At 34.7% G+C, this 23,943-nt stretch overlaps 1 pseudogene across 1 annotated transcript in view; it reads left to right on the top strand.

Annotated features, from left to right (window-relative positions):
• LOC309653111 (ATP synthase subunit f, mitochondrial pseudogene) overlaps positions 1–23,943 on the top strand; it is a 112,459-nt pseudogene that overhangs the window by 35,710 nt on the left and 52,806 nt on the right. The window lies entirely within an intron of this gene.

Raw genomic sequence — 23,943 nt, forward strand, 5'->3', positions numbered from 1 at the left:
TGACATAACTGGCACCAAAAATCAGATTTGAAATGGAAATCCATGATCTTAATAATTATTGTATCTAAGAGGAGAGCATTTTTAAGATTAGAAAAGATGGGGTTCTATGAAGTTAGCCAAAGTCAAATGATGATAACCTCTACAGAATCACTTTGATTTTTGTCCCCACCCACATGTGGATATCTGAGTCGGATGGCTGTACTCTACCTTCTTTAACACTTGTGTTCCATCTGTTTTCAAGGATTACCATGTTTGCCTGGGACAGTCCCAGTTTTTGCCTCTTGTCCCAGTAAAAGTATTCCATAGGAAACTCTTTCAATCTCACAAGTGTTCAGGTTTGGATATAAATTACCTGGCCACTTAGATTTGGCCTATAGCAACACAAGTTGTTATTGGAAATTAAAATAATTTCCCCATTTGGGCTTTCTCCTACTTAGGTAAGAATAGAATTGCCCGAATATTTTGGCATCAATTTCTCTCCTTTATCCTTTCCTTTAACAAAATGTTCCTTAAGTATCTCAGAAGAAGGAGTAAGGCACGGAAAGAGGGAGGGAGAGGTTAATAAAGATTCACCTTGCTGACACAAGTTTGCTGAAGGCTAGAGCCCCAGTTGGATCTCTTGCTGTTAACCTACCTCATCAGCTTCTGCTCCTCTTTATGTTTTGCCTGCACTTTCAAGTACAGTAGTGTTTTCTCTTATTAGGAAATCCTGTTATAAATTTAAACACCAAATTGGAATTCTGCTTCTTGAGCCCTTGTGGATCTTATTATCTTCAGATAGAATCATTTTAATTCACAACTGGGTAGTAAAGAAAAAAAAATATATTGTTTAACACAAGGATAATAATGAAAAAAATGCATTACTGACCAGGATGCATTTTAGTAAATGGCATTCATTAGGAAGCAGCATAGTCCATGCAGCAGGAGGCAGGCTGCTCTGGAATGTGGGAGATCTGGGATCTAGTCCTGATTCTACCCTAAACCTGTATGTCCTCTGGCAAGTCACATTCTTGCTGTGAGCTTCAGTTTCTCTATCAGTAAAATGAGGGCTTCGGGCTTAGTGATCTCTAAGCTGTCCTCAAGTTCAGACTTTGTTTGATTTTACTCACAAAAATTCATTCATGTTCATTCTCCAAGTGGAAATTGTGATTTCAAGAGCTTTGTAAATGAACTTGAAATAATTCTATCAGAAATAAAAGTTAGGCTGTCTGGCTGAGGGAGGAATGGAGGAGGGATGAGTAAAATCATGCAAACAGTATTACCAGGGACAGATTTATCCCCCTTAAAAGAACAAACTGTTTTCAGGCACTTTTGAAGCATCTATTTACATACAAATCCATTTACATACACATTTCTGATGACAAATAATTCTCAATTCATTATACTAGTTCCCAGAGGCCCTATATTGGCAACACTTTTTTAGCTTGGTTTGGGTTGCTGTAGCTCCTTGACTGTAATAAAATTACCTTTCAAATATTCTATCATTTTTAATTAAACATTTTTAATTAAAATTATTCAGGTCCCCAATTAGACTGGATTATCAAGGTTTTGCATTACCACATTTTTGTTCATTAAGATCTGCCAAGGCTCTTGCCATAGAACACCCATCTACAGCTGTGCCCAGGACTCTTCTCCAACTCAGTGAGTCTGAGAAGCACTGTTGCTCCCTGAGTGCCTACCGTGCTCGGGCAGCCACATGGACCTAACTGGAAAAGGTCTGCTCACGTCCTTCTCAAGTACTTTCTTCCCTTGGTATCTATTAATCCTTCCTTCCCACCCTGGCTGACTTTATGGGAATCTCTCCTAGACTTTTCTTCTCGTGGGCATGACAGCTGGATTGGAAGGAGCCAGGATAAACATGGTAAAGCAATTCAGAAAACCACTGTATCTCCAGAAGGCACCTGGCTAGACTGTCTCAGAATGTGGTCCAAGAACTACATTATTTGTACCACCTAAGACACTTGTTTAAAATTCAGATTATTGGAAGAAACTTCTAGAACTATTGAGTCATAATCTTTGGAGATGGTCCCAGGAGGTATATTTTTTAGAAGTTCCTCAGATGATTCTGACACATACTAAATTATGAGAATCATGGTAATTCTATGTCACCAGACACAGAATGGCTCACAGTGTAACAAAGAAGAAAGAGTATTGGGAAAACCTCTGGGATAGCTAAAGCTAGTATCCATTACGGCAAGGTAGTCCTCTTAGGACTCACAAAAGCTACAATTATGTCAGTAATAATTGCTTATAATAGATAATAATTATTGAGTACTTACCATGTGCCAGGCATTTTGCTAAGTGCTTTATCATTGTCATCCCAACTAATAACAGGCACCATTTACAGGACTCACTTTATCCTCTATCAGCTTTATCCCACTGAATTCTCTCAACAATCCTATGAAGTAGGCATTATTGTTATTATTATTATCTTTTTCCAGATGAGAAAACTGAAGCTCAAAGAAGTTAAATGACTCTCTAAATTTTAAGTACCTAGTAAAATGGCCAAGGCTGGAAGTAAAGTGTTTTCCTCACTAGGCAGTGAGGTTCAGAAAGGCAAGGAAAAAGCTTGCTTTAACTCTGAATCCCAATTTCTTCATAACCTGGAGCTTGTACAGAGCAGAGATCTAGATAGTGTTGAAATAAAATGAGGATGACTGTCCTTAAATGCAAGGGAGAAGAAGAGGAGCCTCTAGAGATGGGGACCTCAGGAAGACTTAAAACCTCTGAGACCAATTTCTCACCCTGACCACCGTCCAATAGGCTCAAGCACTTTGGTTCTCAGAATCTCTCTCCTACTCTCTCTCCCATTGATTTTGTGATCCCATGTTAATGCCTTTCTTATTTACTTAATGCTTCCATTTGCTGAGAGCTTCAGTCTGAATCCTCTATCTGACTCAATTGAGTGATTCTCTCCCTTACTAATATTTTTTCTCCATCCTCTTGCCTCTTCCCCCTTCCTGGGAATGTGGAATTAATGTGATAAAATAACCAAAAGAAGATATTATAGCAAATAAAGAAAAAAATATGTTAATCTTCTCCTAAATGTACAAAAGCCTTTCAAACCTTTCATCCAAAAAGTAACTAATGTTGGGAATTTCAGACATTTTTGTAGTCACTAGCATGAATACATTTAGTCCCAGATGGAAGGGCAAGGGCACTATGTAGATGCATAAACTACACCAAGAAATTATTTTTTTTATTGAAGTGTAGTTGAATTACAATATTAGTTTCAGGTGTACAGCACAGTGAATTCGTATTTTTACAGATTATACTTCATTAAAATTTATTACAAGATAATGGCTATAATTTCCTGTGATATACAATATATTCTTGTTGCTTAACTATTTTATACATAGTAGTTTGTATCTCTTAATCCCATACCCCTAATTTGCCCCTCCCCCTTCCCTCTCCCCTTTGATAACCACTAGTATGCTTTCTATATCTGTGAATCTATTTTTGTTTTGCATATACATTCATCTGCATTATTTTTTAGATCCCACATATAAGTGATATCATGCAGTATTCATCTTTCTCTGTCTGTCTTATCTCACTAAGCGTAATATTCTCTAAGTTCATCCATATTGCTACAAATGGCAGAATTTCATTCTATTTATGGTTGGGTAATATTCCACTATGTAACTATTAATACCTGATTTTTTTCCAAAGTAGAAAGGTTGTCCATATATGAGATTCCAAATAGTATAAAATTAATTTTCTAAGATCCAAGTTATTCATCATCTTCTTAGCTTCTTATGATTAGATGAAATGTTTGGCTCATTTGTTTGCATACATTAAAGGACCCCAACAGTGTCAGTAAACTCAGAAGTGATACCTTTCACCTTATGAGGCTTAAATCACATGATGATGGACTCATGAGAAATCAGGATTCTTAAGCTGTCACAGGCTAACATAATAGAGTGAATTTCAAGAAGATAGATTTTTTTCTGTAATATATCCTTGCCACAAGTCAGCAATATGAAGAGAATGCAATTTGTGACAAAAAAAGGCAATCAAACATCAATTAAGTAGAGCCTAATTATATTTATTAGGGACAATGAAAGTGGAGTAAATAAACCAGGAACAAGCAGACATTCTTCCCTGGCTATGCTCTGACAGGGTCGTATTCTTGCCTCATGCTTACAGCATCTGAGAAATACATTGGTTCTGAAGGTGCAAGCCTATAATGTAAGGTAAAGGTGACAGTTTAGGGATCATTTATCTTGTTCTCACACTTTGGCATTTTCCCCCTGAGGATCCCTTGTAAGGAACCCCCAGTTTTAGGAGGTGAAAAGTGCTAAATACTGACTGAACTTGGTAGCTTCCTCATCATTAAAAATAAATTCTTCTATGACTCTAATGAAAATGGGTTTTAGTATCTTTATCACTTAGAGCTCTTTAACCTGCTTTTATCTTTATTTTTTAAAAACTGCTATTTTAATTTAATTTAATTGTATAACTGGGCTCCAACTAGCAATAAAACATGATTAATAAGAATGCTTGCTGCTCTTTGGTCAGGAAAAGTTGAATAGATTTCAGAAGATAATAGATCACAACCTTTATCAGGTTGAGGAAGTTCCCTTCTGTTCCAGTTCATACTTTTTATCAGAAATTGGTATTAGATTTTGTCAACTGTTTCTTCTAAGTCTATTGAAATGATTGTGTAGACTTTGTACTTTATTCTATTAATGTGGTGTTATTTTTTTGGATTTTTGGGTGTTAAACCAACCTCGAATTCCTAGGATAAATCTCACTTGATCTTCGTATATATCTTTTTGACATCTTGCTGGATTTGGATATCTACTACTTTGTCAGGATTTTTACATGTATATTTGTGGGAAATATTGGTCTGTAGTTTTCTTCTCTTGTGATATCTTTGTCTGACTTTGGTATGAGGGTGATATTGGTTTCATAAAATGAGTTGGGAAGTATTCCATTCTCCTAAATTTTGGGGAAAAGTTAGATAAGTGTTGTGATTATTTCCTATTTGAATATTTGATAAAAATGAAATTTGGGTTTCAGCTAATTTTTAAGGAAGGTTTTTAAATTACTAATTTAATTTCATTTATTATACTTTTATTTCGATTTTCTATTTCTTGTTCAATGAGTATTGTTAATTTGTGTCTTATAGAAACTTGTCCATTTCATCTAAGTTGTTAAATTTGTTGGCATAAAGTGTTTCATAGTATTTCTTTATAATCATTTTAATTTTTTGAGGAGTCAGAACTAATTTACCACTGTCTGAATATTCTCATTTTCTCTTGACTAGTCTTTGTAAAATTTTCTCAATGTTGTTGATATTTTCAAAGAACCAAATTTTGATTTTATTTTCTCTATAGTTTTTCTGTTTTCCATTTTAAAAATAAATTTATTTATTTATTTATTTATTTTATTTTTGGCTGCATTGGGTCTTTGTTGCTGTGCACAGGCTTTCTCTAGTTGCGGTGAGCAGGGGCTACTCTTCATTGCAGTGCATGGGCTTCTCATTGTGGTGGCTTCTCTTGTTACAGAGCACGGGCTCTAGGCATGTGGGCTTCAGTAGTTGTGGCTCACGGGCTCTAGAGTGCAGGTTCAGTAGCCGTGGTGCACAGGCTTAGTTGTTCCACGACATGTGGGATCTTCCCGGACCAGAGTTTGAACCCGTGTCCCCTGCATTGGCAGGCGGAATCTTAAAAACTGTGCCACCAGGGAAGTCCCTGTTTTCCATTTTATTAATTTCTGCTCTAATCATTATTTTTGTCACCTTGCTTACTTTCAGTTATTTGCTCTTTTTTATATTTTAAGGTGTCGTCTATTAATCTGACAATTATCTCTTTTTTGATGTAGGCATTTACACCTATAAATATTCTTCTAAGTATCACTTCATTTGCATCCCATAAACTTTGACATGTGTTTTCATTTTCATTCAGATCAAAATTCTCTTCTCTATACTTACCCTAATTTCTATATTTATTCTAATTTATAATTAATAAATATATTCCTAATGAAATAACTCTTTTATCATTATAAAATGTCTCCTTCTCCCTCTGAGACAACCTTTATGCATGTGTTGGTAAACTTCATGATGTCCCATAGGTATCTGAAGATCTGTTCATTTATTTTTTTTTGAAATATAATTGACCTATCATACTGTGTAATTTTAAGGTGTACAACATATTGATTTAATAACTTTACATATTGCAATATGATTATCACTGTAGTGTTAAATAACACCTCTATCACATCACATATTATCACTTCTTGTTTATAATTAGAACAATTCAGATCTAGTCTCTTAGCAACTTTGAAGTTTATGATATAGTATTGTTGACTATAATTTCTCTACTGTCCATTATGTCTCCAGGACTTATTTACTACTAGTTGCAAGTTTGTGCCCTTAAACAACATCTTCTAAACTCTCCCACCCTTAAGCCCTTGGTAACCACCAATCTACTCTCTGTTTTTATGAGCTCAGCTTTCCTAGACTCCACATATAAATGATTACATACAAAGTTTGTCTTTCTCTGTCTGACTTATCTCAGGATAATGCCTTTAAGTTCCATCCATGCTGTTGCAAATGGGAGGATTTCCTTCTTTCTCATGGTTGAAGAGTATTCCATTCTGTGTGTGTGTGTGTGTGTGTGTGTGTGTGTGTGTGTGTTTATGGATAGAGACAGAGAGTAAGAGATAGAGATATCTATATCTACATCTTATATATATCCTCTTTATTCATTCATTTGTTGGCATTTAGGTTGTTTGCATGTTTTGGCTAGTGTGAATAATGCTGCAATGAATACGGCAGTGCAAATATCTCTTTGATATTCTTTTTTAAATTTCCTTAGGATATATACTCACAGTGCATTTACTAGATCATAAGGTAGTTTCTATTTTTACTTTTTGCCAGAACTTTAATACTCTTTTCCCTAGTCTCTGAACAAACTTACAATCCCAATAATAGTATACAAATGTTCCCTTTTCTCCACATCCTCACCAACATTTACCTCTTGCCTTCTTGTCATTCTAACAAGGGTGAGGTTATATAGCATTGTGATTTTCAGTTTCATTTCCCTGATGATTACTTTTATTGAGCACCTTTTCATGTACCTGTTGATCGTTTGGATATCTTATCTGGAAAAGTGTCTATTTAGTTTCTCTGCCCATTTTTTAATTGCATTGCTGGTTTTTAGGTTATTGAGCTGTATAGGTTATTTATATGTTTTGGATATTAACTGCCTATCTGATGCATGGTTTGCAAATATTTTCTCCATTCCATAGATTGTAAGGTTTGGTTAACTTTTATTCATTCCTTTTTTCTTTTGTTTCTCAAATTGGATAAACTTGATTGACCTATCTTCAAATCTGGTGATTCTTTTATATTGCTGGTTCAAATTTGCTGTTGAGGCTATATAGTAAATTTTTCATTTTAGTTAATTGTACTTTTCAACAGCAGAAAAATTTTGGTTCTTTTTTTAAAAAAATTCTGGTATTTTTACCAATTCTTTTCTATTTGGTGTGATGTCATCTTTATACTTTCCTTTATTTTAATGAATATGGTTTATTTTGACCATATTACATTTAGATGATATTAAAGTCTTTGTCTAGTAAGTTCAAAATCTGGACTACCTAAAGGGCAGTTTCTATTTTTTCCCTGAATATGGGCTTTAATCCCCTGTTTCTTTGCATATATGTCATTTTTTTTTTTTATGAAAGCTGTATATTTTAAATATTATGTGGCAATATAATGTGGCAATTATGGAAATCATAAATCCCTGCAAATTTCTTATCATTGTTAGGTTTTATTCTATAGTTGTTATTGTTGCTGTTTATTTGTTTAGTGACTTTCCTGGAAAACTTCTGTAAAGTCTGTATTCTTTATTGTGTGTGTCCAATGAAGTCTCTGCTTGATTAACTTATTGGTCAGATAATAATTGAAGAGATATTTCTTACCTGGGACTATGCATAGCCCTGCAACTGTGTGTGGCCTTCTAGTCCTCTAGAGCTTTACAAAGCCTTCTATGGGCATTTTGTTTCCTAGACCTTCATTTTAATTTTTCAGTCAGGCACTTGTTAACTCCAACGGGTATCATAGCCTCAGGCATATGCAATGTTAAACAACTGCTGCTGATTGCTTTTGACAAACACTGTGGGAATACAGCTTTTTCTGCAGAATTAACTATGAGTTAAGTGAAAACAAAAACCCTCTGAATATAGGACTTTTCCAAGCAGCTGGGAGACTGTTCAAACACTGATAAAATTCTGAGTATGGGGCATTTTCAGGAGCTCCAAACCTGTTCTGCTTCTTACAGTGACCACAGACTGATGATTTTAACATCTACCATAGTTGCAAGCTTGTTGGTTTTCAGTTCTACTGTGGAACTGAGAAGAGGAGGATAAATGTAAGCCAAGTTGAACCATTACAAATTCTATTTTCTTACCAAGGTTCAGCAGTGTTTTTCTTGAACATATACCTCTCAGAATTTTGCAAGCCTTTGCTTATTTACAAAAGTTCTGTAAAAGTTGATTTTGACAAAATTTGTCAAGGCTTTTGGTTACTTTCATGGATGAGTGTATTTACAAAGTCCTCACTCTGTCATGTTAGAAGTTCTATTCTCTATGTAATTTAATTTTACCACATAAGAATTTCTTTTTGCCGAGGTTAAGTATATAAAATACTATGCCTATTTTCTAAATGAAACCTGTATTTTATTACTCATCAGTATCTATTGGGCATAAAAATATACACATTCAACTTTGAACCTGGGAGAAAATTCATTCTGAATCATAGCACTTGCAATCACATGATCCAATAACATTGTATTCTACAAAATTATACTGTGCCATTTCATGACTAAGTTGACTAGAATACAACAGTGAATCTACCTAATTCTCAATCAGTAAGGTGTCTTCCTTTTGAAAGTGAGAGCTACATATATGCAAAGGAAGAAAATGTACTCACCCACAGGTTTCTGTATTGTATGTTTACATACTGTTTTTTGGTTTAGCCTTATTGACATTAAGCCTGAATGTCTTATACCCTTGGTTCAAAATATACCTAACAAAATATGTATCTTGTCATTTACTATTTTATTCTCTTTTAAATTTTCAGTGGAGAATATTCTTTTTGATTCACGTTTTTCTGAAAGAAAACAAAACTTTCAAGTGCATATTGAAACTTTCAAAAGAACAAAAGATGTTGGAAGATGGAGTCGTGACATACATGCTGAGCTATTTTTCTATGTAAATGATGGACTTTGTTCATCCACTTGGGGAATTACCCATTAGTGGTAGTGCTGATGTTACACAGCCGTGAGTCATGAAACAAACCAAAATACCCTTTTAAAATGTGCAAAACTCTATGACAATGTACTATTTAATGAAGATGATGATGGGACTGCACAGTTTGTTGGCATGAGAAAGTGAAAATGTTTCTTTACCTCTGGGTACCTCAACAAATTTTTGACAAAGCATGGCCTTTCTTTGAAAAGTTGAGGAATCAGGCTCTGATAAGATTTACTTAGCTAGAGCACACCAGCCCTAGGATGGGATTCATAGTTCAGGTTTATTTTACATTCAGTAAAATATGCATCCCTAGTATTCACCACTTTTAGAATTTGTAGTTTACATGTTTATAACCATCATTATCCATGAGTCCTTTTTAAAAAGTGAGCAAGTGCCATGCTTTTTCTTTACCTCCAGCGCATATCAAACTGTCTACCACATAAGAGGTGCTCAATAAATAGTTCTTAAAAGTAAACAAAATTGTCATTCATGAATAAAAATGCTAAGCAATGGCTAAACACCAGAATACTGAATAAAGGAGAAGAACTTATTGAGTGCTTACTAAGTATCAGGCACTGTTGTAAGCACTTTACATGCAGTAACTTATTTCATCTTTTTATAAAACAAACAAACAACTAGGAGATAGATGCTTAATGTTTGCAAGCACTGAAACAGAGAGGTTAAATATCTTGCCCCAAATCCCCACAGTAATTGTTGGATAAAGGAGTAAATCACAGGCAGTAACAGTAAGTACATCAGTGGTTCATTTACTGATGGTAAAATTCTGTGGTAAGTTTCTTTGCTAATTGAACCCCAGGTCAATTATTCATCAATAACCCTTTCTGGGGTCTTGGATACCCTTTGAAGTTATGTTGTGGAGGCTGAAAAGGAGTTTAATCTAACAACCATTTTCCTGGTTCAAGTGATGGTATCCTAGAAAATTAATAATGCTAAAGATAAAACATGTGATTCTGAAAAAAGTCAACTAGCTCCACTACGCATTTGAATAAGAACATCTCCCATACCACATGAAATCCACTGGTTTTACTGGATAGTTTGGAACTTTATCAATTCTTTTGAATTAGATATAGAGAAATTTTAAGAGGAATAAAAACCATATAATCATTTTCACATAAGTAAAATATAAGGGAAGTAATTAGTGTAGTAGCTGCCTAATGACTCTCCTTGTCACCATCCTGTTCCCCTATAATCCATTCTCCTGCTTTACTCCTACCACTCCCTCCGTTGCTCACTGTGCTCTACCCATGTTGGTCTCCTTGCAGTTCCTTCAACAGGCCTGGAGGGAAGGTTATTTAACCATCCCTCCAGGAACGAATAGATAAAATATGATGCTGCAAATAGCAGAGTATTTTGACAGAGGCCAGTAAGGACACATTTACTGGTCAGCTTTATTTACCCCATCATTGGATAGAAATGGTTGCCACAAAATAAAAATGCACCAGACTGCCTGGGTTTCTATTGCAGCTGTAAAATTTACTAGCTGTGCGATGTTCAGAATTTTCATTTAATTTCACTTTGCCTTAGTGACCTCATAAGTAAAATGGAAATAATAATAGTGTTTGTCTCATCATAATTTTTGTGAGGAGTATAAGACATAAGCAATGAAAAGTGCTTAACTCAATGCCTGATTCATAGTAATCCATGAGTAAATGCCAAGAACTGTTATTATTATAATCATAATTATTACTTAAAAAGATTAAATGCAATGACTTTTTTATCTGACATCTTATTATCTGGCTCATATCATATAACCTGACACAAATCTCATTATTTCATTTAATCATTAAAACAACCTCATTAGGTAGTTATTCATTTCCCCAGTTTTAGATGAGGAAACTGAGGTACAGAAATGTTACTTAGTTTAGCAATTTGGATTGGAAAGCATGGAAAATTCGATGAGGAAAACCTGTGTTAAGGTCACATTTATAATAATAATAAATTATAGTTTCATAGATATATTACAGTTGGAATATCTGGTATAATGGTTAAACACCTGAGTTCTAAAGTCAGATTACTTGATTCAAATCCTAGCCTCACCATTTATAAAAGCTAGAATCTTAGACAACTTACTTAATCTCTCTGAGCCTCAGTTTCCTCATGTATAAAATGGTGACATGTGAGTATCTGCTTTATATGGTTGATTTAGATTTTTAAATTATAATTATATATGTAAAATGCCTAGCATAGGACCAAGCACATAGAAAGTGTTCTGGAAAGGTTAGCTATTACTTATTATAAATGAGAAATACACATAGCCCATATGTTATGATTTTCACCAGCAATTATCTTACCAGGCATATTTTATAGTTTAGAATCATGACATGCTGACATTGCACACAAAGCTGACACACTAGCCCACCCAAAGTACAACATGTGCTTTGAATTGTTTTCCTCCAGTAGTAGCAAAGGATTTGCAGGAAAACATCTTCATGGCTTCATCTAGTCTTGTAAATAAGGTCTCCTTTTGCCAGATCACCAGCCAGGATCAAGAAGGCCTCTCTTGTCCTTCAAACAGCTGATCTCCTGAATAAAACATTTCTAGGTTATCCTAAGAAACCATGGATACAAATATACAAAAGCATAGTCAGTCAAATTGGCTTAGCCCTTGTTTTCAGAGCCATTCCTTGAACTTCAGCTTCTCATTAAATTTCAGTCTTTATTGATGTTTTATCAGAATTAAAATATCTATTTTGCAGACAGAATAGGAGAATCTGTAATATGCTGGAAATTCCATGTATAAAAAATCAACTCTTTATCATGATTTTAAATAACTCTTATAACTATAGATAGTTGGAACACTTAACTTTTTTCCCCACATATCTGCATTTCCAGTACTATTACTGGAGAAAATCTGCTTGTAAAAGCATAATAAATGAATGAATGAATGAGATTTTCTCAACAATAACGAAACAGTAGTCAATAAAATGTCTAGTTAAATAGTAACTCTCTACTGGGTTTCTTTTTTAGCTATTTATTAAGAGTGGTCCCAAAGAGGAACAGAAAACCATGTGGTCACTGTTACCACTAAATAAGCAACAGATTTCTAATTGATTTTCCTTTTTTTCACTAAGCATCATATATGCATAGAGTAATTTTCATGAAAATGCAAGTAAAATTAAGTTGAAATTTCTTATTTACATTTCCTCTTTATTTCTACTTTTTCAAGGATATGTGTAATTTCTGGTTTTGTTAGTATTTTTAGTTCCTTCAATTTTCAGACCTTTCTATAAAGTTACCCTCAAATAATACTATATCTTCTAAGATATTTTAGCAGTAGTTAATGCACAGCCTCCTTACAGAAAATCTATAGTTGGGGGAGTTTTCAAAATAACTTTTCAACCTCCTATTTTCAAACTTTTCAAACTCCTATTTAAGCATAAAAGATTTGCCCCTGTGAAAAGAAAGTGCTATAATAAGTACTTTCCTCAGGACTTACCACAGACTTCCCTATTACTGTTATTGTTTAAAAAACAATAATTTCTAAAATTATACACTAATAATTTTACATGAATAAGATAACTTTTACCAGTTCCATAACATTATAAAAAAGAGAAGAGAGTAGATTTGAGGAAGAAGGTAGAATCTATTGCATTTAATAAGGTTTATATGTAAAAATAAGTGTATTTGTCAATTAGCAAAAAGAACTCTCTAAATTCAGAAGAACTATATGCTCTGTTTTAAGCAGTAAAAGAGAAAGTGTCTTGAGTCCCATAAATGAGCTTGAAAATAAATGTGTTAATTGAAAAATACTACTGTATTGACCTAATTAAAATGAAATTAATTAAAACCAGTTAAAATTAGATTTTGTTAACTTCTTTTAAATTATTTTTATATAGTTAAAATATTTTATTCTTATTCTTATTATTACTATTATTATTTTCCTTTGGCAATCATGAAACAAGCTTTCTCAGTGTTTGGCGAGGCCTTGTCTGCCAGTTTATAAATGGACCCTTTAAAGTTCCTGGGCCCTGACACACATAGATGTAGAGAGTTCATATCTATACTATGTATCATTTTCACTGTTACTTGGCTAGGAAACTACTCTCCACCTACCATATTTACTATACAAGTGGCAAAGAAATAAATTGACATAGAAACATAGCTATCTCAGCCAACAGTGAGCTGAAATCCTAGACCTTGAGGAGAGTAAATCATTAAAGAAACATCAGTAACAGGACAACAAATGTGAACTGGCTCTTAGGCATAGTTTTCATTTGTTTCATTGAGTGGATTTTCAAATTTCAAGATAGAGAAAAGGAACTATGTTATGCATGGATAAACACATGCCTAGAAATGATAGACACATTTCAAACATTCTTATAAATCCAAAATATCTAAAAATATTTTATGCCAAGTGAAATATCTCCTATTAATCAACTACAGTTCACGGCAGGACAGCCTAGTTGAGGTACCTTATTTTGCTCATTGGCCATTCCCAAGGACAAAACAATGATTTGAGGGGAGGCCTCTTAGTCCAAATGTTGAGTTTGGGTTTGAATTTTCATTTCAAATATTTTGTTTTGTCTACACCAATAATACAAATCAAGTGATACAGAAGTTTGGAATATATAGGCTTAGAAGTAGTTGATGTTTTTGTTTTGTTGCAGTTTAATAGCTTTCAAAAAATATATGGTTTTGCTCTGGTTCAAACTAAGGTGTGTGTGTGTGTGTGTGTGTGTGTGTGTGTGTGTGTGTGTAAAACATTCAGTTCATAACTCATTAGAAAGTATGCCAATCAGCACAGTTCATTTTTGCTACAAGATCTTGGTCTAGTTCAAGTCCTGCTGTTCACCAAAAAAAAAAAAAAAAAAAAAAGGCCAGCAGCTAAAAGTTTCCTAAATAAAGGCTTTCATTAAATCCTTAGTCCAATCATTTCCCTTACCCTGCTAACAAAGATAAGCCAGGCCCCAAGTGTACTTTTAGTCTTGCATCCTCTGGCCCCAGAAAAAGGGCTGCACATCTGGAGAAGCAAACCAGAGCACTGTTTCCTGTGAGACCACCAAAATTCATAAGAAGCAGCAGAGCTCTATATGATCTAGTCAGAGGACAAGACTTAGGCTGAGAAACTGCAAATGCCAAAGGGCACAAAGTGGCAAGTAGCTGAACAGTAACATTATTATATACAATTTTGTTACTGAGCAAAGCATGCTTGTGACTTGGTGGAAGAAAAGGGAAAGAAATTAGCATAGGTTGAGAACACACTATATGCCAAATACGTTGCTGTGTGCTCTCATATATACAATCTCATTTATACTTAAAACAACCCAATGGCATAGGTATTATCAATTCCCTCAGTTTTAGATATGAATAAACTCTTGGCCCATATAGGTTAAGTAACTGTTCCAAGACCACATAATTAATATATGATAGAGCCTAGATTTGAACCCTCCAAGGCCTATACCCTTCCTATTTCTATAAGGGCCGAGGGTAGGAGCAGGTGAAAGGGTATTCTGGCTTTCATAATGGCAAGGTGACCTGCAAATCAAACTTTCCTTCTTCCATTTAAGGAGCAGCATCCTTAGTACTGACAAAGACAGTTCTCACCAAGTCTTTCTGTGCAGTTCTGCATATTATCTCTTATACCCCTCTCCTTCTACTTCACTAAAGAAAGCAGTGACCATTAACAAAGGCAGCAGGTAGGAATTAAATAATATACCCATTCCTTAATGAAAAATAGTACACATACATTTGCTCATTTATACACATAGGTAGATCCTTCTGGGTATAAACACAGAAAGTTCTAAGACAAATTATACATATTCATTTTATTATTGCCTGCACTGATGAAAGGAAATCACAAGTTATCTAATCTAAAATATGAACTCCAACTGAAAAAAAAAAAACCCAGCAAATATTTGTTAAGAAATTAGGTACCAAGTGCTGAGCTAGGCATTAATGTGGTCATTGTCTAATATTCATAGGAAATATCCTGGGAACGTGTTTTAAAATGCAGATTCCTAGCCCTTTTCCACTCAGACATTCTGATTCAGTAGACCCGGGATGGGCTCAAGTATTTGCAATTTTAATTATCACTTCAGGTGATTCTAATGTCAGTAGTCCTTTAAACAAGTTTTGAAAATAAATATTCTAAAATAAATCACATACTTGGAGTGGGGGGGTGGTGGTATGGAAGATAATTTGAATCAGCTGTTGCATTTTACATTTTCTTATTTATTTAGTTAATTTAGGACAATGTTGTTGAATCTTAAGCAACTATACTTGGCAGTGATGTTTCCAGAAATGTTCTTGTTTGTGAATAGGTGAATATAAACAAAATATGCAAGTTTCCAAAGAGTAAAGGTGGGGGAATGAGGAAACTTAACCAAACCAACGAAAGATATAAAAAGAGGAGAATTTTAAAGAAAAGAAAAAACTAAATGGAAGATATAAGAAGATGGCATAAATAATTCCAATATATCATTAATCATAAGAATCATGAATGGGTTGAGTGTGCATATTAATGCTTAGGTTGTTGTTGTTTTTAATCCATCTGCATACTATTTGTAAGAAGTCAAATTAAAGCAAAACTTCACTACTTTGGATACTTAAGAGTAAAGGGATGGAAATAAATATATCAGAAAAATGCTAACAGGCAATGCAGACTCTTCAGTATTGCAATCTAAGATTTTGATTCAGAATTTACTGTTTTAGCAGGTGCTCCAAGTGATTCTAAAATGCAGGTGGTCCTGAGGTCATACTTTGAGAAAGACTTAAGTAAAGCACAATTGAAGAGAATGGCTTCTCTGTTTCAAAAAGCTTAAAAGTAATTTCTACCTGGATTTTGATTTACATTTTCACATGAATATGTTTCTAATTATGGGAATTTATTTTAATCAAATAATCATGCCTTACAGGAGGGCCTATCTCCAGGAAACCTGAGAATTTTTCAAACCCCTTCATTCTGAAATTCCCCCTTTTTAAATGTAAAGCTGCCCAAATTAGAAACAGGGAAATCAGCTGTTAGACTGATACAAGGTATCATCTTAAACTGAAAGTCCTTCTCTTAAAATTCTCAGAGAAGAGTTCAAGTGAAGCTGAGAAGATACATCTTAATGACAAAATCAATTTAATTAATCACCACATGCCTCTCCCAAAATCAGCCATAGATGTTTGGGGGAAGAGATTTGCTTCCATCAGCTAATGATATCTTGGACATTAATAAAGAACAGATATTATAGAATGAACGATCTGACATTCACAGTATTGGTCACATTTATCTCATGTGCAGATTGATTGGTTGATCCCAACACTTGGAATAGGGCATTAAGAGAGGTATGATGCGTTTCAGGAAGCAGAGATGAGTACTACCTTTTCAACCTCCTCTTTCATCATTTCCCTATATAAGCTGTGTGTGCCAATAAAACCATAATACTAAGTATGTTTGATTTTTAAAAGAGGCTGCTAAGAAAATTAAAAGGCAAGCCTTAGGGGTAAAATTGTATTAAAATATATGTCAGTATATATAATATAAAGGGCTTGTATCCATAATATATAAAAAGCTATTATGAAATAATAAGAAAAACAACCTGAAAATAACCAGTGCAAACACTCTAAGATGGAGACATGCTTAGCATGTTGAAGGAGGCTACTGTTACAAGAGCAGAGTGACTGAAGGAGAGAATAGTAGAAGGGAAGATAGAAGTAGGAGCATTAATCATTAGGACTCTATGTTCTAATAAGAACTTGTCTTTTACCCTGAGTGAGATGGGAAGACAGTAGAGCAGGGGTTCTTGACCTTGAAGTCCTTTGGATAGAATTTAGGAGGTCTATGAAACTAGACAAGAAAAACAGTTGCATCTTTATTTTCATTAACCTTTAACTGAAAATTTTCATTTCCTTCCATCATGAACGTAGCAACAAACCACAGTAGTATTAACATTATCTGTAATTTTGTCAGCAGTAGAAATCAAAAACAGTTTTATATCATATAATAGTTGTTTCAGATATATCAAAATATTATTCACACTTATTACTACTTGGAATTATGGTAGTTATTAAACCTGACCCTAGAGCTTGTTATTTAATGCATTCATTAAGAAATGCATACATTACTATATCATAAATTTGGTTTTTAAAATATTTTGGCTATGCACTTCAGAATGATTGGTTTACTCTCTACTCCTTTTTAAATTTTATCCATTTAAAAATATTCTGAGAAGGAATGCACAGGTTTCACCAGACTACCAAAGGGGATCCTAATACAAAAAATGTTAATAACCCTTGGGCTACAGAGATTAGGGCAGAGTAATAATGTAATTTACACTTGTAAAGTATCACTCTGGCTACTGTGTTGAGAATAAACTACTGATGGGTGAGATAAATTAATTAGGAGTTTATTGCAGTGATCCAGGTAGGAGATTACGGTGGCTCAGATCAGGATTATAGCGTAGTAAGAGATGAATTGTTTTGAATTCATTAGACTTAAATTGTCTTTGATATAAGGACTGGAGGTTGGATTCTTGTATTTTGAAGATATAGCCAATAGGCTTAGCTGATGGATTGAATGTGGGGTATGAGAGAAATGGATGTGTCAAGGATAACTCTAAAGTGTTTCTGCAAACCTTACTTTCTCCTATGGATTTAGAACTCTAAAAACAAAGCGAGAAATTCTCAGACAATTCCATGCCACATACTTCTCCAGAGACAATGAAATTGAATATGAGGGAGGTAAAGGGATGATGGCAGAGAACAAATTGTTATCTCAAAGTAATATCCAGCCATGTCTATTTTGATATTTTATTGCCCTTGGGAATTTTATTCAAAAGTAAAGAATCATAACCTAGTGCGACAATGAAAAATAATTTACAGACCTACTCTTCAGAGCTATAGAATTTCTGTGGTGTGTCCAACTTTGTCTGGGTACCCCAAAGTTGTAGGATAAACAAGAATGGGAAGAAGCTGTGCATACTTCAGACCAAACTGTGTTTTAGTAAACTAAATATGTGGTCTATTTAAGTGATAGATCAGTTCAAATTTAAGTTGAAAGCAGTAAAAGCACCCAGACTTTCCTATAAAATGACACTGAGACAAATGTCCTTGTCAGAAATGGAAATCTGGCCTTGATGAACCATAGAACTACCCATGTGACAATTTCTACACCTAATATGTCTTTTACTAACAAAGGATTCCGAAAATTTCATTGTTGTTGTCATTGTGCTGCTTTTTAATGGGGATATGGGAGTAACAGGGGAGTGGCATAAATTTTATTTATATCAAAGACAATTTAAGTCTAATGAAATTCAAAACAATTTCAAATAGTGAATTAGTTTTCTATCCAACTATTTTAAGTATATGATTCATCTCAGTGAAGTATGTAATGATCAATGCAGCCATTTAATTTCTAAACCCTCTACTTATATAATTTAGAAGATTTGACTTTTATAAGATGCTTTGGAAAGCTCCAGAATATATAATCAAATAATTATTTCATTCCAAAGAATAGTAAGGCAAACAATGATTCATTCTTCTTTTATTCTTACCATCATCCTTTTCTGGGCTCATTTTCATCAATGATATTGCATTTTTTGAAAGACAATCCCTAATGGGAGAAATTGAGATAGAGCTGCCTGGGAATGTTTATTGTTAGATTTGGAACGCTTTCATCTGACCATGGTTCCCAGAGAGGCCAATTAAGATTGATTTGTGTGTGAGTGTTTGCTGAGACCTTGCTACCTTGGATATTATTTGTTTTTTTAGCTCATTCTGACAATGTCTCCAGTCCTCTTGCAACTTGCTAGTAGAAAATAAATGAAAATTTATAAGATGAGTGATTAATGTTGAGTTCAGTCAATGTAGCCGGCCTTAAACCATCCAAGTCTACCATTCCCCCTCTTTCATTCACTATTACAGATATTAATAGATAGCATGGGGGGACTGAGTTAACTTCAGGGATAGGTGGATTTTTATCCCTTTTTGGATTCTATCTGTGGGAACTGGTAACATTTAAAATAGATTTACTCCACTAACATCACTATGAAGCTCAAATTCATGTATTCACAGAAGGGGTAATAGAACTTATCACTCCTCTACCAAAACTCCTATAGTACTTAAAGGCTGAACTACTTAGTACCATGTCATATGATGTATTGTTTGGTTTGCACTCTAATGGTTATACTACATGTCTTACCTTCCCCAAGGGTCTTATAAGTAATTAAAAGACAAATATGTTCAAAATCTAACTTACTCCCTACTCTGTCCCCTCCATAAGAGAAAGTCTTCATCTCTTCCAGCATTCCCTGTTTCAGGAACCTCCTTTCTGCTTTTAAAACTTGAAACTTTACCTCCTAAATATCTCTCTAATGTGTGAGCTTCTTTCTTCCACTGCCAGAAACATTGTTAATGCCATTATCTCCCACATGGGCTAGCACAGTAATATCCTAATTTGACTTTCTGCTTCATTCTGGCATCCACCCATCAGTCCTCTACACCTCAGCCAAAGTAATATTCTAAAAATACAAATCTATTATATCACTTCACCAATGCTTGCTTAAAACCCCTTAAAGTCCTCTTTTTTGTACCTGTGTGAACTGACCCATATTTAACTTTCTTGCCTTATCTCCCATGTCTTCCTTGCAATTTCTGTACTCCCTCCATACTAGATATTCAATTATTCAAAAGTACCATGTTTCCTCCTACTACAAACTTTTTCTCTACTTAGGACATTATTAACCTTTCCTCCTCAAATCTTTAGCACCTACTTATCCCAAAGATCTCATCTCAAGGAAGACATCCCTTACTCCTCAGAGCAGGTAAAATCCCTCTCTTATATGTTTTCATAACACTATGGACCTCTCTGCCAGTTGGAATTTTACAGTTATTTGTGTGATTCTTTGATTAATGTATGCTTTCTAGCCAACAACAAAAGACATTTAAGTTCTAGAAGGGAAATATAGTAACTGTTTTTGTTAGTACAGTGCCTTGCATATAGTAAGTGGTCAATAAATATTTGTTGAATTAATGAATGAATCAAGTGTTTAATATTTATTTTCATAGTGATCAGTATTATCAAGTACAATGCTGCAAACATAGTAAGGGCCTTATCAATTCATTTGAACCCATGGCTTGATGTTGGACCTTAGTTTGAACAACGACAACAAAAAGGTCAGGATTTCCACATTTGCTTTGCAACCAGAAACTGAAATTTGGAGTTTTAAATTTTAAGAAACAGGAAATTCAGAGAATACAATGTCCAGAAGTGTTGAAAATGTAGATAAATGAGAACGTCATATCAAATACAGTAGACGTCCTTTTACTCAAAAAAAAAAAAATTAAAAAGTGGAACATCTGGTTTAATATACCCTTGGTAAACGATGAGTTTACACATTTAACATACATGAATTCCCAAGTTTTGAAGACCTAGAATAAGATAAGTAAAAACAAAACATGCAACACTAAAACTATACTATATACCTACATTTTATTTTGAAGATTTAGAATATACTTTAAGATCTTACTGTGCCCCAGAAACATCACTATAAATGCCAGTTATCATTGCCTCCAGACTGCCTGGTTAGAGCTATTTAATGAAATATTCGAGTTAAGAGAGCATATCTCAAAGCTTTCCCATAGCAATAGGTCTAATTATGACTGTAAGGAAGGATCTGAGGGTGATCTTCATTCACATATATGCATATTCCTTCATTCACAGGTGTCAAAACAGAATACACATGGGTGTGTATTTGTACACATTCATATTTGCATTTGTCAGAAAGATGGACACCCTCCAAAAGGTCTGGCCTGCAGATGGTTATTGCATTTCTAGTTGCCAAACCCTAATGGTCAGGCATTGTGAGAAAAATTTTAATGTCTATTCTGATTTTTATACAGTGTTAGGGTGTCTCCTTCCTCCATTTATTACTCTAAAGTTAATCAAATTCAATATGGTTTCATTTAGTTATCATTTCCAAAGCTATCAATAGAGAATGTGAAATGTATCAGCTGAGCCATGAATATGAAAAAACAAATGTAAAGGAAGACCAATGTTTAATTAGGACCAATTAAAACGAAAGAAAACCTAGCAAAGTATCTTTCATTTGATGTTTACTTAACATACAACACTGTGTAGAAACATTGACAAAGGAAAGACATTTTGAGGGAGAAAATGTATTTCAACAAACACATATGAAAACCTATTATATAAACAGTTTGCAGTAAATGGGGCCAGTGTTTTAGCAACTGAATTGTGAGTATTAGATGAAATATGCATGTTTAACTGAGGTAGAATTCATTTTGGTTCCTTCCACAATGGGACTTTGAAGAGTTGATTAGTTCGTCTAAAGCGTCACAGTGATCTATCTATCTACCTGGATTTTTTTGCCCCCTCCTTCTAGGTGGCTCTAAGTATTGGCTATTTTATATTCTTAGCTGAACCCATATCATGTGTTCTAATACACAAACAATGTTGCCTCATTTGCCCAATATCCCCCAACCCACTCTCTCATCAGACCAATTGGAGCCCCCAAAATGAATAGGCATGGGACTTCCCTGGTGTCACAGTGGTTAAGAATCTGCCTGCCAATGCAGGGGACACGGGTTCGAGCCCTGGTCCGGGAAAATCCCACATGCCGTGGAGCAACTAAGCCTGTGTAGCACAAGTACTGAGCCTGCACTCTAGAGCCCGCGAGCTACACTACTGAACCCACACGCCACAACTACTGAAGCCCACACACCTAGGACCCATGCTCCTCAACGAGAAGCCACTGCAATGAGAAACCCGCACACCACAACGAAGAGTATCCCCCACTCGCTGCAACTAGAGAAAGCCTGCATGCTGCAATGAAGACCCAACGCAGCCAAAAAAAAAAAAAAAAGAGGCATAATATTGGTAAAGGAGTGATATTCGGCCATCAGAGTGGAGTGAGGCCTAGAGCAAGAGAGTAGGAGTAGTGTTGGCAGTGAATGGCAACAAAGTTAACTAACCTTCCTTCTAGGGAAGAGACAAATGCAAGACTTCCACATAGAGTTTACAAAACTATTTTGGTCATTAATATCTCCTGACTCCCACACACACCCAGAGACCACTGCCATGGTCTGAATGTTTGTGTCCACCCCAAATTCACATGTTGAAATTCTTAGGGTGGAGCCCTCATAAATGAGATTAGTATCCTTATGGAAGAGATCCCACAGAGATCCCTCTCCCTTTCCACCATGTGAGGACACAGCAGGTAGGCACCAATTACAAACCAGGAAAAAGAACTTCACCAAAATGTGACCATTTTGGCGCCATGATCTTGGACTTCCCAGCATCCAGAACTATGAGAAATAAATTTCTGTTATTTGTAAGGCACTCTGTCTATGACATTTTGTTATAGCAGCCCAAATGGAGTAAGACAACCAACCAAGTAAGCTATTAACTTTCTGGGACCTTGTAGATTTATGAAGATCTGCATTCATTTTTATGTAGTACTTACAGTAGCTTCCAATATATTGGGTTTGATAATATTAGAACTGAGCACCTTGAATTCATTTTGCTCTTTAGAGAATGCTGAAAGCCCTGATAAAGATTTTGAACTTTACTCACTATGTTACTGTTTTTCAAAGTGTGGTAAAGGAAATTCATACCTTAGGGTTACCTGAAAGCTAGTTAAAATTCAGATAAGTGAGCTCTGTCCCATGTTATAAATCATAACCCTAGGGGTGGAGTTGAGTCATCGACATTTTAGAAAGCTACTTAGGTGGTACTGATACATAGTAGAAGTTGACTACCTCTTCTTGGCAATTGGAGGAGGGTAAGTAGAATATTTCCAACCAGATTTTGACTTTGATGTGAAGAAAAAATTGGAAAGGGGAGAAATTGGGATCATGGAGACCAGTTAAGGGGCTATTTCAATGATGTAAGTGAGAGATTATGAAGGCCTGAACATTTCAGAGGTGTAATCAAAATGATTTTGTAGTGCAATTTGACCATGGTTCAACTTTTCATAGAAATAAAATCATGGATTAAATCATATCTGAATATATGTAGTAGTATCTTCATACAGCAGAATAGGGAAGGATTGTTCAACTAAGTGTCTCTTTGAGCCACACATCATTCTAAGTACAACAATTGCACATAAAATACAGTAACAGATTCAATTCAAAGTATTTGAGGCAGAAGATCTTAAATCCCACCCTCCTATAATCTACATTAATGACAAGACTGGGTATATGCATAACAAGTAAAAGAGAACAGGACACAAGTAAATTTTCCATAATCTCCACTCTTAATATCAATCTTGATTTTGAATAGACTATAGTTCGTATCTACCTTTAAATGTTTTGCAGGTGACAGCATAGCTCTATTCACTTTAAGGACAATTTTTAAAACTAAATTACTACTACTGGACTGGCTAAAACTTCCTTAGAGTTAAGATCAACAGACTTCCTTAGAGGAAACTCATGGATTATTACAGCTGTGTAAATCTGTTCTATTCTCTGTGTAAATTATCTTTTAATATATTGTATTTTACATACATTATGGAAAAAGAGGCAGTAGAGAAGGGCTGCTGCCCACAACAAAACAGTACTACTAGATTTCAAGTGGCACTACCTAAAATCTGGTAAAGAGTGTCCTTTATTTGCTTCCAGTCCCATTTCTCTGAAAGAATGGCTTTCCTAAAATCCAATTGTGACAGTGATGAATTTTGCCAATTCTCCTCCAGGACATGAAATCTCTTCTTTGAACAC

The sequence above is a fragment of the Balaenoptera physalus genome (genome assembly GCF_965194825.1).
Source record: "Balaenoptera physalus genome assembly, chromosome: X".
NCBI lineage: Eukaryota > Metazoa > Chordata > Mammalia > Artiodactyla > Balaenopteridae > Balaenoptera > Balaenoptera physalus.